This window comes from Haemaphysalis longicornis, unplaced genomic scaffold (genome assembly GCF_048455015.1).
Source record: "Haemaphysalis longicornis isolate Haplotype H1 unplaced genomic scaffold, Haemaphysalis longicornis Haplotype H1 scaffold_4, whole genome shotgun sequence".
NCBI classification, from domain to species: Eukaryota; Metazoa; Arthropoda; class Arachnida; order Ixodida; family Ixodidae; genus Haemaphysalis; species Haemaphysalis longicornis.
The window spans coordinates 5,323,194-5,342,009 of NW_027526361.1; the positions used below are offsets into that span (position 1 = coordinate 5,323,194).

General features: G+C 51.9%; 4 non-coding genes across 4 annotated transcripts; all 4 read right to left on the reverse strand.

Annotated features, from left to right (window-relative positions):
• Window positions 1-3,455: 3,455 nt before the first annotated feature.
• Window positions 3,456-3,528, reverse strand: Trnat-ggu (transfer RNA threonine (anticodon GGU)). Its single transcript has one exon. It is a non-coding gene; the product is annotated as a tRNA-Thr (tRNA).
• A 120-nt stretch (window positions 3,529-3,648) lies between these two features.
• Window positions 3,649-3,721, reverse strand: Trnat-ggu (transfer RNA threonine (anticodon GGU)). Its single transcript has one exon. It is a non-coding gene; the product is annotated as a tRNA-Thr (tRNA).
• Window positions 3,722-3,837: 116 nt separating this feature from the next.
• On the reverse strand, window positions 3,838-3,910 carry Trnat-ggu (transfer RNA threonine (anticodon GGU)). Its single transcript has one exon. It is a non-coding gene; the product is annotated as a tRNA-Thr (tRNA).
• Window positions 3,911-4,742: 832 nt separating this feature from the next.
• Window positions 4,743-4,815, reverse strand: Trnat-ggu (transfer RNA threonine (anticodon GGU)). Its single transcript has one exon. It is a non-coding gene; the product is annotated as a tRNA-Thr (tRNA).
• Between the last annotated feature and the right edge of the window lie 14,001 nt (window positions 4,816-18,816).

The following is an 18,816-nucleotide window of genomic DNA, read 5'->3' on the forward strand; positions in this document are numbered from 1 at the left end:
TAAGAAAGCTTGTAATTATAACTACACCCTCCGTTATTAAATAATTAGGTTCAACAGTCGCACAACACTGGTGATAAACCCCTAACGCATGACAACGAAAGCAATCGTGATTACACGGGAAAAACATTTATAAGCCTATGTTTTTACGATGGACCTTTTTCCAGTACCGGTCCTCCTATCGGCCGCCACGGCGAAATAAAAATGGCAGTAAGGCACGCCCCTCAGAAAGTCTGGCTTTCGGAGAACTCGTGCACAAAATATCCTGGACCTGCAGTATACCTCCTGCACCCACCCGTCACCCGTACCTTTCATATGAATGCCATGGTAGCAGGCGCACGTTCCGGTGACTAACCTACAGTGGTCGAAGCGCGCCTTTTTCTTTACTTTTTCATTTTTGTTACTCCCTCACTGGCAGGAATGTGCTCGCAGCGTGGGCAGCCTCAAACGCCATTGCCCCTTTCCTTAGAAAGCTTTTTTTGTGTGTGCACGTACGAACCCACCACGAGCTGTTAAAGGGGAAAAAAATAAAAAAACGTGCAGCTCTCGACAGCCCCCAAAGCAGAAAGCTGAGGGGCGCCCTTTTGTTTATTTTGATGGGAACGCCTGCCAAGAATGGCGTACCGGCAGCCCGCGCATGCGCAGATCGCTACTGGAAAAAGGTCCATTCAAAAGGCAAAATTCCGTAAGAAGCAAACGATGTGCGAAAGAAGGAAAATATTTTAGGCTTCAAGAACGTTAACATCCTTGTCCACTCTGATTGGCATTCGCTGCTGAGGGGACCAGAAAGGGAACGAAGAAAACATTTTCCCTGGAATAACGGGAGGCTCTGTGGGGTTCAAGGCAACGCTCAAGGATGCACAAGCTTGCCGCTCCATATTGTCACGATGCCAAAGACGACGCAGTTGTCTTCAAGGAAAACAAGTTTATTGGAGCGAACTTGTGCTCCCCTAACAACTCAAAGAATACACAGGCGGCGAAGTATCAGTCAGCGAAGTGACGTACGCAAGCGAACGTCGGGAATCGGAATACCGCGGCGTCTGCTCTGCAGGCTTTTATCTTTCGGCGCGAGTGTTTCTCGAACCATCTATTTACATCTAGAACATTGTAGATCAAAGAAGATTATGTGCGGGTTCTTCCTCGCCTCCCTTCCAAGATGTTTTTGTTGTTGTTGTTGTGTTACCTATCTGCCTTACTTTTCTGTCTACTTGGTTCGAACCACATTACCCTCTGACCATGGCATTCATTGCTCATGTGCCCCGGATGTACAACCGAGAGGAGGAACAAAGAGAAAAAAAAACAGTTGAAGCCATGCGGTTCTCACAACCCTTTCTAGGTAGCCTGTAGTGTTAAAAAGTCTGGCACTATTTTTTTTTTCGTACACGTGTGGGGTTCAATGACACACAAGGCGACCGCAACAATAACGAGAGGGGCGCGGGTTACGACGAATGTTCCCCTGTTACCAAGCGGCCTATGACGAAACGCCATGTGACGAACGGGCCCCCCTGAGACATACCCTGATGCCACCTGTCGGGTGTGTCGCAAAGCCCCAGCAAGACTCGAGCACATCGTTTGGGATTGTCTCGCATACGTACCCGGACGAATCAAACACAAGGAGGATGCCGCCTGCCTTCGAGGAGGCGGTGCGGACTGAAGATCTTCAACTCCAGGCTGATCAGCGAGTCATCGTGGCGCTGGCCAGGCAGAGGGACCCCGGCGATCCGGAGACCCTAGCCGGGTTGGCTACATGCGGTGACGACACCGGCCAAGTCATGAAAACCTAGCAATAGGACTTTGTTCGCAGGCCCCAGTGAAGTTTTCCCAATCCAATCCAATTGTGAAGCCACGAGATGCTCGCGCTCGTTTTGTATTTATTTATATATTTATTTGTTTATTTATTTGCCCTCCTTCTGTTTTTCTTTCTTTATGTCTTTACAGAAAGCGGAACAGAGGCTACAGGGTTGATGTCTGACTAGGGCCCCTGCTCCTGGGGGCCATAGCGTGAGGGCACGAATGTAATAATCAGGATGATGGTGATGAATAAACTTTTATTGAATCCCAATCTCTCTCCGTGTGTGGAGGAACACCAGCTGGCCGGGGGACTCCTCAGTCCAGGAGTTCCTAGCTCTGGCTGGCCGTCCGGGTCCGTCTCACCTTAGGTCAAGCTGGGAGCCGGGTTCAGAGACGGATAACTGCGCCGCCCACTGTGAAGGGGAGGAGTGGGGGAGCATTCCCACACTATGGGATAAAGAGTACCTCTTTCGGGCAAAACTTGCACTGTGGTGAGTGAGAGGTGGGGAAGAAGTGTATTGTGAGGAAAGGTCCGGGTTTGAAGTTGACGGAGAGTGATTTCGTCAGCCGAGAGGGGTGAGGTGGCGGGAAGTTGCGGCTAGAGAGCTTATAATGTGCGAGAACGTCGTTGTTGGTGAGTATATATACTCACCAAGAACAACGTATATATATATATATATATATATATATATATATATATATATATAGAAATAATGGTTGGCAGCAAGGAAACCTCGGAAAGCAAAGGGGAGGTTGTGGTAGGTCATTGAAACAGATAAAGAATTTGGAAAGAAAGAAAGAAAGAAAGCGGAGAAAAAATTCCCGCCAGGTGGGATCCGAACCCATTACCTCCAGAATACCGGTCTGGTGCGATAACCACTACGCTACCGGCGGGGCGATTTCCCCCCCGCTTTCTGGGGTATTTATGTCAATGTAATTTTTTTTCTGTGCTTGGGGGTGGTAGCCAGCGCCACTCTGACTTCTCGGGGTGAAGGGGACCTTCTTTTTAATCCCCGCGCCGTGACTCGAGTGTCTACGACATGTCGAGAGTGGTCGACCAGCGTTGAACCCTCTTAAGCTCCCTATGGCACCAAGACTGCCAGAACAGAGGCCCTCGCTATGCATGTAGCGAATCAGAATAGGAAATGAGGGGCTCGTAGAAATACCACAGAAATAATGGTTGGCAGTCAAGAAAACTTCGGAAAGCAAAGGGGAGGTTCTGGTAGGTCATTGAAACAGATAAAGAATTTGGAAAGAAAGAAAGAAAGCGGAGAAAAAATGTCCGCCAGGTGGGATCCGAACCCACGACCTCCAGAATACCGGTCTGGTGCGATAACCACTACGCTACAGGCGGGGCGATTTCCCCCCAATGGTTGGCAGTCAAGAAAACCTCGGAAAGCAAAGGGGAGGCTGTGGTAGGTCATCGAAACAGATAAAGAATTTGGAAAGAAAGAAAGAAAGAAAGCGGAGAAAAAATGTCCGCCAGGTGGGATCCGAACCCACGACCTCCAGAATACCGGTCTGGTGCGATAACCACTACACTACCGGCGGGGCGATTTCCCCCCAATGGTTGGCAGTCAAGAAAACCTCGGAAAGCAAAGGGGAGGCTGTGGTAGGTCATCGAAAGAGATAAAGAATTTGGAAAGAAAGAAAGCGGAGAAAAAATGTCCGCCAGGTGGGATCCGAACCCACGACCTCCAGAATACCGGTCTGGTGCGATAACCACTACGCTACCGGCGGGGCGATTTCCCCCCAATGGTTGGCAGTCAAGAAAACCTCGGAAAGCAAAGGGGAGGCTGTGGTAGGTCATCGAAACAGATAAAGAATTTGGAAAGAAAGAAAGAAAGCGGAGAAAAAATGTCCGCCAGGTGGGATCCGAACCCACGACCTCCAGAATACCGGTCTGGTGCGATAACCACTACGCTACCGGCGGGGCGATTTCCCCCCAATGGTTGGCAGTCAAGAAAACCTCGGAAAGCAAAGGGGAGGCTGTGGTAGGTCATCGAAACAGATAAAGAATTTGGAAAGAAAGAAAGCAGAGAAAAAATGTCCGCCAGGTGGGATCCGAACCCACGACCTCCAGAATACCGGTCTGGTGCGATAACCACTACGCTACCGGCGGGGCGATTTCCCCCCAATGGTTGGCAGTCAAGAAAACCTCGGAAAGCAAAGGGGAGGCTGTGGTAGGTCATCGAAACAGATAAAGAATTTGGAAAGAAAGAAAGAAAGCGGAGAAAAAATGTCCGCCAGGTGGGATCCGAAACCACGACCTCCAGAATACCGGTCTGGTGCGATAACCACTACGCTACAGGCGGGGCGATTTCCCAACCCACGACCTCCGGAATACCGGTCTGGTGCGATAACCACTACGCTACAGGCGGGGCGATTTCCCAACCCACGACCTCCGGAATACCGGTCTGGTGCGATAACCACTACGCTACCGGCGGGGCGATTTCCCAACCCACAACCTCCGGAATACCGGTCTGGTGCGATAACCACTACGCTACCGGCGGGGCGATTTCCCCCCAATGGTTGGCAGTCAAGAAAACCTCGGAAAGCAAAGGGGAGGCTGTGGTAGGTCATCGAAACAGATAAAGAATTTGGAAAGAAAGAAAGAAAGCGGAGAAAAAATGTCCGCCAGGTGGGATCCGAACCCACGACCTCCAGAATACCGGTCTGGTGCGATAACCACTACGCTACAGGCGGGGCGATTTCCCAACCCACGACCTCCGGAATACCGGTCTGGTGCGATAACCACTACGCTACCGGCGGGGCGATTTCCCAACCCACAACCTCCGGAATACCGGTCTGGTGCGATAACCACTACGCTACCGGCGGGGCGATTTCCCCCCAATGGTTGGCAGTCAAGAAAACCTCGGAAAGCAAAGGGGAGGCTGTGGTAGGTCATCGAAACAGATAAAGAATTTGGAAAGAAAGAAAGCGGAGAAAAAATGTCCGCCAGGTGGGATCCGAACCCACGACCTCCAGAATACCGGTCTGGTGCGATAACCACTACGCTACCGGCGGGGGCGATTTCCCCACCGTGTCGGTGACTCATACTTTCACGTCGAGACGCGCCCCAAGGACACGAGAGCCCCGCGTTCGCAGCGGAGTCCTCTCTCCCCTCTCTCGGAGTCAGCGTGCGCCGCTATTACCGACTGCTCACGAACTCTGGAAAGAGTGTTGTGTGTGTCTGTGACGTTCGTGGCGTGTGCACAATCTAGAGGGAACGCTGTTTTGACCGTTGCCGCTTTTGGGTATAAATACGAGCCGCCCAAGCGCTGTAGTTTTATTCCTGTTTGAGCAGTGAATCAATTAATGCTGTCACTCTGCTCGAGTCCTGTACCATTACCTCGCCCGTCGGGGCATTGTTCTTTGGCTTCGGCTCACCTCAAGCTATGAAGTAAAGAGTTACTTTAGTTAGCCTACAGCTTCTGGACTTCTTCACGGCTGCAACACCGGCTGGCCGCTCGCTTCACACCGCGCTACCACACGTATGTCGGAGGCGACGGAGCTCGGCTCGGGTCGGCCCACCCGGTCGCAACAAGGCAGAAGCACAGCGTCGGTTCCCGAGCCGCGACGGATCTACGCCGCCACACATCGCTGGCGTTTCTTCATAGCGCTTCTAAGCGCCTGCGCCTAAATTCAGCCTACGTGCTCACGCCTACGTGCTCACGTGCTCAGCCTACGTCTTCTTGCTGTGATGTGTATTGAACCCTTCTGTAAGGTGTGTTATTTTGTTCCTTGGCTGGGTTAAACCGTTTTTTAATGTTTCTAGTTATGCCGATACGTCTATTCCTTCTCTATTTGTTACTTCGGGTGCTTGTGCGCCATGTGGCTTCTGCCGTGCCACATAAATTGTATATGTACATCACCTTGTTCCCACCTGCATGGTCCTCCGTGACCACCGTATACTGTAAATAGAATAAATAAAATAAAAAACCACCGCCACTGCTCTGATCCGCGCACGATAACAACACAAGCGTAACAGCAGCGTCATGTCATCTTTCACCGCCCCAAAATTTCCGCCATCGGCTGGACTATACGCTTCGAGCGCTGCCTGTAGGGGCTAAGGCCCCTTTATTTTAGGGGCATTAGTAGGGGCTTTTTTTAAGGACCTTAGTAGGGGCGCCACTGAAATCCCCCTGACGGCCCGTTTCGAAAGTAGCGGGTGACTCCGGCCTGCTCCCCACTGTCGCCGTTTGCTTTTGCTGCACGTTCACGACTGAGATTTACGGCTTGTATGCGTTGGAAATACATATTTATGTGGAGCAGTCCCTTTGTTCGCAAATGTGGTGTATTTACGAGAGCGATCTTAGTGTGGTACATTCGATCTGTATAAGCGCCAGGTGTGTGTCACAATCCAGCGTGGCGAAACCGGTATATGCATGGAGCTGATTGTCATTCCACTGCTCTGAAATTTACGAACAGTATTTTCGGAAGCAGCGTTTTTTCATATGGTCATGCTACGGCTAGACACAACGGTGTAAATCGGTTTTGTGTGCTTACATAATCTAGCGGAGCACTCATGCCTGAATGACAGCACGCCAGTTATGCTTGCCAATATCATACCTCAGATATTGATCACTAGCCTGCAGACAAGCCAATTTGGCATAAATTTCACGAACATTGTACGAAAGAAGTACGATGGATAATGCAAAATTATGCTCTGGAATCAGCATACGAGAAAAAATTTAATGCGGCGTCGTCTTGGCGCGAGGTGAGCGCTCGCAAACAGTAACATATCCTCCGTGAGCAGCGCGTAGACGGGCTTATAGAGTAATCCGTGTATGCGACTAAACGCTTCTTCGAAACATCGTCATATGACACAGGGAGCCTGCATAATTTAGAACAAACTGAAATAAGAGGGCTCAGAGACCACTCTTTTACTACGACCCCTTTTATCGCTTGTGAGCTGCGCCTACCCTGTATAAGTAAAAAAAATGCGTCCGCCGAGTGATCAGCTTGTCGTTAAAGTCGAAAAACAAAAGGAAAGCGAACGCGCAGCTTGTGTGTGGGATTACTAAAACGTTCATTCCTTGAGTTCGCTCCGCATTTGTACACAACGATAATTGGACCCCCCCCCCCCCCCCCCCCAATGTCTTGCGAAATCGAAGTTCATTTCGCATCTAGTTGGTCTGGTGAGCCCTACCACACGAACGCTTTGGCATTTCGGAAGCTTCACTGGGTGTTTGATTCCCGTACGAGCTATTCTGTTTCTTCTGGAGTTGCAGAGCATTTATTTTTCCGTGGTGCCATTCGCTTTCCTCGGTTATTGCTATAAGGTGTAAGTGGGTATGTATTATTTTAACGAAGCGCAGCCTTGGAATAGACAACATTTCCGTGTGGCTTATATTTCCGTAAAAGGCACAAGTTATTGTCAGGTATTTCGTTATAACATCCGCGAATCATATTTTTCTACGACGTATATATTCGAAACAAAGCCGCATTAGCTTTACGCGCTGCAAAACGAAACACGCCTCTCACTGTGCTAGTATCAGGTCTAAACGGAGCGACAACAGAATTCACTTGTGCTGACGCATTCAGAGGTGACAGTGGTGATACGCTGCCTCCGCCGCCGACGCCCGTAAGAGCGGCCCAGAAGCGCACAGGACCGCGTCCCCGGATAGCTCTTGTTGACGTTCGAGCACTCTACCAAGACGCAGCTGCTTTTTGAAGTGCTGTAAACATACAATTTGATTACCCTGGTATTCTGGATCCTTCCTCCCCTGGAGCCTCCAGAGGAGGCACTTGAAATTCATTTCCCCATGCATGAGCATTGCGGAATCCTCCCCTCAGCCGAGTGGAGGGTGCAAAGGAAGTGGAGGAGGAACTCAGAATACGGCCCTTGGGTCCTAAAGGTATCCTACAAGTATCCTAAACGTTCTAGTTGTTTAGGGAGCGGAAAGGCAAAAAGAAGCGGAAGAGAGCCAAAACACTGAATGAACCCCCATCAGCCAAGCGGCGCTCCTCCCGTAGTTGCCGCGGAAGGGGGGGGGGGGGGGGGAAGGGGGGGGGGGCGGTGGCAGGTTGCGCATTGATCGCGAAGCGAGGCGTCGTATTTTCGGAATCTCTTTAGGCTTAGGACTTTCACTGCCCTAAAACGTCCGCCATTGGTTGGACCATAGCCTTGGCACTTTCCTTATCCCGAAATTTTCGCCATCGGCTGGAATTTGGCCTTAGTAGTTTCACTGCCCCGAAATTCCGCTGTAGCTAGACGATAGCATTAGCACTTTCATTGCTCAAAAAATTTCCACAGTCGGTGCTACTACAGCCTTGGTACTTTCACCGCCCCAGCAGTCCCAAGAATGCGCAAATACAAAAATATTTTGTAACACACTTTTTGCGATTCATTATCCATAGAAATAAACGCAAAAAAAATACAATAGCAAAAACCAAACGAAAGTAATAGAATTTGACGGTACCCATTTGGGTACTCTGGGTTTCAGTGCGTGTGGAATGCAAGGACCAATATTTTCAAAATTCTACAATGCTTCAAAAATGCTACATAAATCTTACAACGCACTTTTATTTGGTTCATTATATATAGAAATAGGTGCAAAAAATTACAATAACAAAAAAGCAAACGAAAGGTATGAAATTTGATGGTACCCATTTGGGTACTCTGGGTCTTCTTACCCTGTGGACGCATTCGAGCGCTCGCGCCGGTGAAAGCCATTTTTGCCGCCTCGCCATTTTTGCCGCCTTTAGAGATGATGATGATGATGATGATGATTACGATTGTGCGGTTTTACCCTTTGCAACGGGCGGGTGAGATATCTCTACCCTAACAAAAACCGAAAAAGAGCAAAAAAATCAACAACAAAAAAAACAACACAAAAAGGAGGAGGGAGAGAGAGAAATCCGCACGCACACTCTATACGCAGAGTTCAGGATGCGTAAGACAGCTGTGCCCGAAGAATGTCTACCCCGCTTCCCAGTCCTCCTCCGCCGTGCAGCACACCTGTACCTCCACTGCTAACAGTCAAGGGTCGCCCTCTTCCATTGTTCAAGACGGCGGTTCGTCAGCGCCGCAGCGCGCATGTTCACAGACCCCCCTTCCCCAAACCCCAGTGCAACATGCAGCGGCATGTTGCCTTCACTCTCCCAGTTCGGTCCCAGCTGGGCACACTGCAGCACCACATGCTTAACTGTTTCGTCGGCTTGCGCACACGCACCACACATCACGTTTTCCACAGAATTGTCTATCTGCTTCTGCCGCGTCAACGTGCGCTGTGCCCCTGCCCGGGCCTCGAAGAGGAGCATGCTTCCAAGGCTGTTGTCGTACAGTTGTACTGCGCCGATCGTGGTTTTGTGTGCTCTGTACAGGGTTAGCGATGACTTTCCGGCGCACGCACGGCGCCACTCCTCCTCTTCCTGCTCGCATATCCTCCGCCGCACTTCACGCGTCCACACTGTTGCCGAGTCCGCCTCCACAGGCTCTCGGAAGAGGCCGTACTTTTTTCCAAACTATATAGTCTGCGCGTCCACTTTGTGCGCAGACACGTCGCCGCCAGGTACTCAAACACACGCCGTGCCCAGCGTTCGCGCTTCATCCACATCAGGCGGCCCTTGAACGCCAGCTTGCTTGAGGCTCCCCTCGCTTCAAAAGAAGACCAGCCCAGATTGCCTTGCACAGCCTCATTGGCCACCGTGGCATGGCACCCAACGGATGTGCGTCCCACCTCGCGTTGCCGTCGCTCAAGCCATTGCCTGGTCTCCGACGGAAGGCAGATCACGGCGTTGGCGAATGTGAGAGCTGGCACATGTACCAGCTTCCACAGCTCGCGTACCATCGCAAAGCGGTTGCAGCCCCACAGCGCCCGATGTCTGAGGATGCCTTGAGCCCGCAGTGCAGACTGCCGGAGCTTTTCCTCCTGGTCACCGCACAAATCCCCGTCTGCCGCCAGCCACACACCCAGGTATTTGTACGACGCTCGAGTGGTGAGGTGTTCTCCGCCCAGTATCAGTGTACTGTCTACGTTCTCTCCCCCCCCAGCAAGGTAGACGACTGCTGTCTTCTTGATGTTGAACCGCAGTCCCAGTTTTGTGATCTCGGCATAGCAAATGTCTAGCAGTGCCTGCAGCTCTGGCACACTTTCCGCCATGACAACCAGGTCATCGGCGAAAGCCAGCCCTGGCAGTTTGCATTTGTCGTCCATCCCCCTGGTGCTGAATCTCAAGCCGAGGCCTGATTTGAGCAGCTCCCGCTCTATGCCAGCGGCATAGAGAATGTACAGTAGTGGTGAAAGTGGACACCCCTGGCGGAGTCCCTTGGCCACTTGAATCTGTGCCGACTGAGTGCCACCAAACTTCACCACAACAGAGTTGCCCTCGTACAGGCGCTGTACGTGCCCAGAAGGGTCCCCGGGAGACGCCAATTTCTGGAAGAGAAGAGCATGGGGTGCAGAGTCATATGCCCTCTCTACGTCCAAGAAGCAGCACACCAGTGAGCGGCTTTCCTTCCTGACGATTTCTGCACACTGCGTGAGCACGAACAGGTTGTCGTCCAGTCTGCGACCCCGTCGAAAGCCATTCTGCAGTTCCGTCAGGAGGTTGTGACCCTCGGCCCAGCCGCCGAGCCAGTCCTTGAGGATGCTTGTGACCCCACTTGTGTCGGTCAGTGGCCGGTGGTCCCCCAGGTGTGCAGAATTGCCACCCTGTTTCATTTAGATGTAAATGCAACCATTTTAAGAGGTCTTTTGCGCGCAGCTTTATTTATGTAAAATTTAATTTAGTGACTCTGAAGGCAGGCTTGATGAATAACGGTGTCGGATAACTTATTTAAGGCTTTTGCCGCAAGTGAACTTGCGAACTAAATTGCTAACACACGCAATACGATCAACATCTCAAGTTTAGCTAGACTTGCAAAGTGACAAGCAGGTTTACAGTGTGTAAACCAAGCTTCTGCGACCTCACAGTGAGCACAGATTTTCTGTTACGGCCTTTTAAAATCTAACAGGTACTTAGAACAAGCGAGATGTACTTGCATTCTGCCGTAATGTCGCTTACTAGCCATAAAAATTGAAAATGAAGTTGTTGCAGGTGTAGTAAAACGTTCCTTTTTATCTCTCGTTACGAAACAGCGCAACGGGTTCCCGATAACTATATATACTTTGTGTTGTAAATTGAACCTCGCTTTTGTCTTGGCATTTAAGTCTTGAGGATTGGTTTAAAAAGGCACGAATAAATATTTTCTGTGCATTTCGTTTTTTTTTTTTCGGGGGGGGGGGGGGGTCTGCTAACGTTCCAAGCGCAGCGAGAAGAGAACGCATGCAACGCGAAAAGCCAAACGTTGGTTATCAGTATTACTAGCAATTGAAAGTACGCTAGGTGTCGTGTTTCGTAGCGGTAAAAAATCAGTATTTCAACAAGTAGACGCCAGTATTTTCACAACTGATTAACCCCCTTTTGGCCCGAGGTTGTCCAGGAATTGTGGCTCGCCTTTTTCAAAATTGTATTGAACGCGAGAATTGTGGGAATTGGATTGGATTGGAGTAAACTTTATTTGTGCCTGCAGATCGGCGTTTTTGTGCGCCGTGACGCGGGCCCGGCGTCGTCCTAGGGGTTAGCCGTTACTCGGCCCGAGCCATCCGCTCGCCGTTGACGGCTCGCGAGTCTCGTGCCTTTCGAGCGCCCTCAGGACCTGCTGGACGGCCCAGAGTTGATGTTCGCGGTCGTAGCTCTTCGCGGCTTCTTCCAGCCGCGGCGGGATTTTTCTCGATGCCGCTTCCTCCGGTTGTTTTGAGCAGTCCCACAGGATATGGTACTGGTCGGCCGTCTCCCTACGGCAGACCTTGCACCTGTCGGTCGGGTACGCTTCAGGGTACATACGATGCATCAAAGCCGGGGTGGGTAGCGACCCGGTCTGTAGCTGTCTTAGAAGTACGGCCTCCGCCCGGCTCAGCCCCGGGTGCGGGGGTGGGAGAACTCTGCGAGCCAGGCGGTAGGCCTTCGTGATCTCGCCGTAGTCCGTCATGCGGTCTTTGGCTCCGAACCACGCGGGACGGTCGGTCGCGGGGGCGCGGTTGGTTAGAGCTCGTGCCGCCACGTGTGCCGTCTCGTTGTGGTTTGCGTTTCTCGCCGACGCGCACTCACCCGCATGCGCCGGGAACCACTTGATCCTCACTTTTTTTTCTTCCAATTTGACTCCGCGCAGCACGCGCGCGGCCTCTTCACAGATGCGTCCCTTGGCGTAGTTGCGCACCGCCGTTCTCGAATCGCTCAGCACCGTGCGGCAGTCTGTGTCGGCGATGGCCAGGGCGATGGCGACCTCCTCCGCGCATTCCGCCTTGGTGCATCTGACGCTCGCCGCCGTCCTCACGGCACCCGTGGACGCTTCGATGACAGCTGCGGCGAAAGCCTCTCGTTGATATTCGGCCGCGTCCACGTACAGCGCGTGTCCGTCTTTGGCGTGTAGGTCGATGAGGGCCTTGGCTCGCGCATTCCTTCTTCCCTTGTTGTATTCCGGTTTCATGTTTCTCGGTAAGGGGTCTACCCTGATCTTGCTCCGGATCTCGTCGGGGATGGAGAGTTTGGCATTCTCCCCGTCCTGACGTCCGAGACCCAGGTCTTCGAGTATCTTCCTCCCGGCCTTGGTTGACAGGCGCTCGAGCTGAGCCGTTCGTTGCGCCTCCGCAATCTCTTCAAGCGTATTGTGTACCCCTAGCTTCAGGAATCGTGGCGTGCTTGTGGACTCGAACAAGCCGAGCGCCGACTTGTATGCTTTTCGGATGATGGCGTTGATCTTATTCCGTTCGTGTTTTAGCCAGTTGTGGTAGGCCGCTACGTACGCAATGTGGCTGACGACGAAGGACTGGACGAGCCTGATCAGGCTGTCCTCCTTCATGCCGGCTTTGCGGGACGTGATTCTCCTGACGAGACGCATCGCGTTGGCCGCCTTGGCGGCGAGACGGGCGACGGTCTCGCCGTTTCTTCTGTGCTTCTCGATGACCATGCCCAGGACTCTGATCTTGCTGACCTCGGGGATCGTCTGCCCGGACCGCGTTACGATCTTGATCTTCTCGTGCTCTCGCCGCTGTCTGTTTTTGGTGTTGCCTCTTCGTGGTGGTATTATCAGGAGCTCCGACTTGCTTGGCGAGCAGACGAGGCCGGAGCCATCGAGATGGTCTTCGATGGTGTTGACGGCCTCCTGGAGCTTGGCCTCGATCTGGGAGTCGCTGCCGCCGGTCGTCCATATCGTGATGTCGTCGGCGTAGATGGTGTGTCGGACCCCCACTTTCGCGATCCTGTCGGCCACTCCTATCATTACCAAGTTGAACAGTAGCGGCGAGATCACGGACCCTTGCGGTGTGCCGGTACTCCCGAGCTTCTTGTCTTGCAGTTGTATGTCGCCAGCCCGCAGCTCGGCGGTCCTGTCCGTCAGGAAGTCCTTGATGTAACTGTAACTCCTTTCGCCCATGTTGAGCTTGGAGACTTGGGACAGAATCGCCGAGTGTTTCACTTTATCAAAAGCGCTCTGCAGGTCGAGCCCCAGGATGGTCTTGTTGTCTCGCGAGATGCCGGTGTCGTCCACGATTGCGTTCTTGAGCTGCAGCATCGCGTCTTGTGTGCTCAGGCGCTGTCTGAAGCCAATCATCGTGGCGGGGTACAGTCCTTCCCTCTCCAGGTAGTCCTGCCACCGGTTCATCAAAACGTGCTCCAGCACCTTGCCCACGCAAGACGTTAGCGAAATGGGCCGGAGGTTGTCCGTGCCGGGTGGCTTGCCCGGCTTGGGGATCAGGATGGTCTTGGCCTTCTGCCAATGCTGCGGCAGCGTCCCCGTTTTCCAGCATTTGTTGTAGTAGCCCGTTAGGCTTTCGACGGATTTGTCGTCGAGGTTCTTGAGTGCCTTGTTGGTGATGCGGTCCGGTCCGGCCGCCGACCTGCTGTTGAGGTCCTGCAGCGCTGTGCGAACCTCTTCTAAGTCGATGTCTCTGTCGAGGTGCTCGTTGGGTAGCCCCCCGTACGGCCCGTGGTGCTCCGTGGACGTAGTCGGCAGGTATCTGTCGCTGATGCGGTTCATCACCGTGTCGGCTCCGTGTTTCATGACTTCCCGATGGATGAGTTTCGCCAGTCGGTCCCTCTGGTGCGACTTAGTCTTAGTTTCGTCGAACAGATGCTTAAGCAAGTTCCATGTTTTCCCATTGTGCATCTGGCCATCAGCGGCGTTGCATATCTCGGTCCACTGCTGCGCGCATAGCGTGCGACAGTGTTCCTCGATTGCTTTGTTGAGTTCTGCGACTTTTTTCCGTAGCCTACGATTGAGGCGTTGCTTTTTCCATCTGTTGAGAATGGACTGCTTGGCTTCGATGAGGTGGGCCAGCCGGCTGTCCATTCTGTTCGTTTCAAGGTCTGTTTCTATGCTCTTGGTTGAGTTCCGAACGTCTTGTAGAACCTTGTTGGTCCACATTTCGATGTCGTCGATTTCTGTGTTTTCTTCTTCCTCCTGATTTCTGGTGTCTCTGAAAGCGGTCCAATCGATCCACGTATGTTTCCTGACGTTATTACGGTTCTGCTCCGGTACGACGATTTCCACGATCATATGGTCGCTGCCGAGGTCCACCCCCGTGTTCCTCCACGTGATCGTGATCGTTTCATTGTTCTTGACGAACGTTAGGTCAGGGGTGGTATCTCGGGAAACGGAGTTACCAAGTCTCGTTGGGTGAGCCGGGTCGGTTATGAGGGCATAGCCAAGTTCCGCCGCGTCTTGGGATAGGTTTCTGCCTTTCGCATTGCTTTTGACGTAGCCCCACGCCATATCCATCGCGTTAAAGTCACCGCACGCAATCAGCGTGTTCTGGCCGGCCGTCGTGCTTGCCTTGTGAAGAATTGATTTGAACTTCTGCAGTCTCTGCGATGGATTACTGTAGATGTTCAAAATGAAGATGCTGTTTCTTCTTTGCTTGGTAGGTATGAGTTCGGTGAGCGTGTGTTCGATCTTCACGTTGCTTAGCCGGTGTTCAACGAAGGTGAGTCCCTTCCTGACCAGGGTGCACAGGCCTCTGCCATCGGGCGGGCCCGCGTGCACCCTGTAGCCTGGAAGGGACGGCTTGTCCGTTAGCGTTTCTTGAAGTAGAAGCACGTCGGGCTTGCGCGCGGCGTGCACAATGTGTTGCTGGACCACTGCCCTCTTCTTGACGAAGCCGCGGCAGTTCCACTGCCACACTGTTATGCCTGTGGAGTTGGTGGCCATGATTGTCCTAGTCGGAATTCTCCGGGTTGCGGCACTTGGTTGACTGGCTGCTGTAGGGGCGCGAACGTTGGGTGGCTTAGTATTAGTTGCACGCTTCTTTCCAAATTGTTGAGTCTGGTGACGTTCTCCGTTTGAAAGCCGTCTATGGCGTCCTTCATCGACTTGATCATACCCTCCAGGCTGTTGAGTTTGGCCTCGACGTTGTTGTTGCTGCTGCCGGGGCTGCAGTCGCTCACGTTGCTCTTGGTCTTGCGCAATTCAACGGCCCTCTTCTTCGGTGCCGGTTCCTTGTCTTCAGCGGCCGTAGTTTCTTCGCCCTTGTTGCTGCCGCTCGGGTTCAATCTTAGCTGTTCGACGTTGCGGATAGCGTTGCGGATCTCCGCGATTTCCTTGGTGAGGTTGTTGATGGTGGCTCTCAGGGCCGCGTTCTCCTGTCTTAGGGCCTCGTTGATATCTCGTTCCTTGGTTGAAGCTTTGTCATCTTTCTTGGTGTTGTCGCTCGGACTGGTTTTCAGGACACCTCGCGCAGTGTCGGCCCAACTGACTCTCTCGCACGACGGTGGTCTTTTTTTTCGCGCGTCTCTGCTCTGGCTCCTGAAACTGCGATCTCTCGACGGTGCGCGGTTTCTCGATGGCGTCCTTGACTTGCGCGCAGCTGGCTGGTCTAGTGGCGGGAAGTCGCTCTCCGACGGAACTGGCTGCTGACCTTTCGGCGCTCCCACTGCCGCCTGCGGACGACGTAGGGTACCTTGAATTTGGCTTTACAATCTCTCGCGGCGGTCGGGTGAGCGCCACCGCATAGTTTTCATTTGGGAGTGCAGTTGTGGTCTTCTTTGGGGTTTGCTTCGCCGCAGCCCATGCAGATCCTGCTGGTTGGCGTCGGGCACACGTCCTTGCGGTGCCCGACCCTGCCGCACTGGTGGCAGACGTCAATTTGCTTTCTGTACAGGTGGCATGGTATGAGCGTGACGCCGTATCGGGCAAAGTTCGGTACCTTGGGTCCTCTGAAGGCTACGATAATCGTGGTCGTGTTGCCGATTCGTTTAGCGCCTACGGCGAGTGGGTTTCTGTGGTTGACGATGTTTCGGTCCAGTTCTTCGGCGCTCGCGTCGACAGGGATTCCACGGATTACGCCCTTGACGCTGTCGTACGGCGCCGTGCGGTACGCGCTGACTTCAAAGGTCTTGTCTTGAATGTTGATCGTTTGCAGACTTGCGTAGCGGACGGCGTTTTCCTCCTTGGGCGTGCTGACTACCATGATGTTTTGTTGCGCGTTCGGGCAGATGGTATCCGATGCGCTCTCTTCAGTCGTAATCTTTGCCGCGGCAAGAATGGCCGTGGCGACGGTCGTGGTGCCAGCGAGTCATGGCCAGCGAGTCGTGGTGCCAGCGAGTCATGGCACACACCCTCCAACATGTGGGCAACAACGTGCATATTACGAGATTTTCCCTCCTTTCCACTTAGGTCAACCATACGAGGTTAAAATTTGACCATACTAGGCATTTGGTTATGCTGAGTGAAACACATCTCTGGACAAGGAGATTCATGTCGGGATTCGAAAATGGGATATTTAAAAAATGGCACACGAAATGCACAGGACAGGCGCAAACTCACAACTGCTTAATTTTACCGAGAAATCCCGCCGAAATAATCTTGCGCATCCACAGAAACGTATTTAAAATAATAAGTAAAATTAGCAATACAGTATAAGCAACGACTCTCCAAAAACAGTATTTCTTTTCGAAAAGGTACGGGAAGAATTCCATTACACCGGCGTTTGCGGGTGTAAAATACGTCCCCGGTAATGTATGGGTGATAGCGCACGGTTCGTGTGCAGTGCAATTGTTTTTGTTTGTTTCTTCTTTTCATAAGGACTCAGCGCAGTTTTACAAGGGCGTGGCAAATGCACTGGTATGCACACGTCTTGTCGCTTCTTACCGTTTCGTGTATTAAACATTCATCCTTTAAATAACCACCAGACCACCTTCAAAAAGCTCCCTTTGACGTTCCCGAAACGGCAGACGACTGCACTCCTTAATAAGAAAAGTACAATGTGTCGAGGCAATGTTTATAGCATGTACCACTCAATCGGTGACCACGGCGAGGATGTCAATTAAACAAGCTCATTAAACCGCAACGGCCGCTGATTATTGCGTCTCTACAAGAAATGCGTAAGCAGAGGCAACTATATATATATGTCATTGCTTACCGCCAAATAAGTGCACATATTGGTTGTTTTATTATGTGCAGCATGAGTCCTGCGCCGCATGCGACGTGAACGAGCAGACGACGCGAGAGCGCCATCACACTAGGAGCGGTTCGTCCCGTTGCCGCCAGGGGCCGACTGTGTTCGATCTCGGGGCGAATCGTCCAGCACGCGCTGGACTATAGGCTTGGCACTTTCACTTCCTCCAAATTTACGCCATCCTCTTGGCTATAGCATTGGCACTTTGGCTACCCCAAACTTTCGCCATCGGCCGGACTATGAGTCTTGGCACTTTGACGGCCCCCAAATTTCCGTCATTGGCCGGACCATAGCTTTGGCACATTCCCTGCCCCAAATTTACCCCATCGGCTGGAATATAGTCTTGGCACTTTGGCTGCCATAAGATTTCCGAACTCGGCTAGCTTTGGCACTCGGGCTTCCGCGAAATTCCTGCCTTTGGCTCGACTAAAGCCTTCGTACTTTCACTGTCACAAAATTTTCGCCATGGGCTATAGCATTGGCACTATTACTGTCCCAAAACTTACCCCATCAGCTGGAATATAGCATTGAAATTATGGCTACCCCAAAATTTCAAAAATCCTAGACTAAAGCCTAGGCACTCCCCCTTCCCCTAAATTTCTGCCGTCGACTCTACTATAGCCTTAGTACCTTCACTGTCCCAAAATTTCTCCCACTGGCTACCCTATAGCTTTAATACTGTCACCGCCCCGAAATTTCCGCCATCTGCTGGACTGTAGCATTGACACGTTCCTTACCGAAAAATCATCCGCCATTGGCCGGACTTTAGTTTAAGCACTTTGGCTGACCGAAAACTTCCGCCTTGGCATTTTATTTACCCCTTAATTTACGCCATCGGCTGCATTACAGCCTTGGCTCTTTGCCTATTCTAAACTTTCCGTCATCAGCTGGATTATACCACTTGCGCTTTCACTGCCCCCGAAATATCTGCCATCCTTCGCCCTTTCACCGCCTCGGAATGTTCGGCATATGCAAGGCTGTAGACCTAATACTTTCACAGAACCAAAATTACGTTGGAAAACGAATATCACGCGGTCTCAACGTAAGTCGTACGCCATCAAAAATTGATTTGCGAGGCGTCGCAAAGCGCGAGGCGTTCCTATATATGCCTTTGTTTTTTTGTTTTGTTTACTTGCCTGCTTGCTTGCTTTTTGGCTCGGCGCGTACTTTAAGCTGCCTTTCTTCGTTTTGAATAGGGGTTTTGTTTTCTCGTAACTGAAATTTGGTCCCAGTAATAGCGGAGTACGCGTCTGTCATACCCATCGTCTCACCAAAGCTGGGCTTGTCGCGACTATACACAGCGGCGTAGTCCACACGTGCCATAATTTTGACATCGGATGACAAGGTAAGCCTGCCTGTGTTTAAATATTGCGAAACAGCTGAGTACAATGCCATTAACAAAACGTTAAAAAAAGTCGCAGTTAGAGCTTTGTATTCGCGTTTAGTGGTCAGCTGTTGTAAGGTTAAGAGGGGAAGGAAAAATTCGTCACGGCTTGCAGATAAAGGACAACCTGTGGAACAACGCCTCAGGCACTGGGCCACCGCGGCAGCTAGGTTCAGCTTGAAATATGAAAAAAGTTTGGACCTT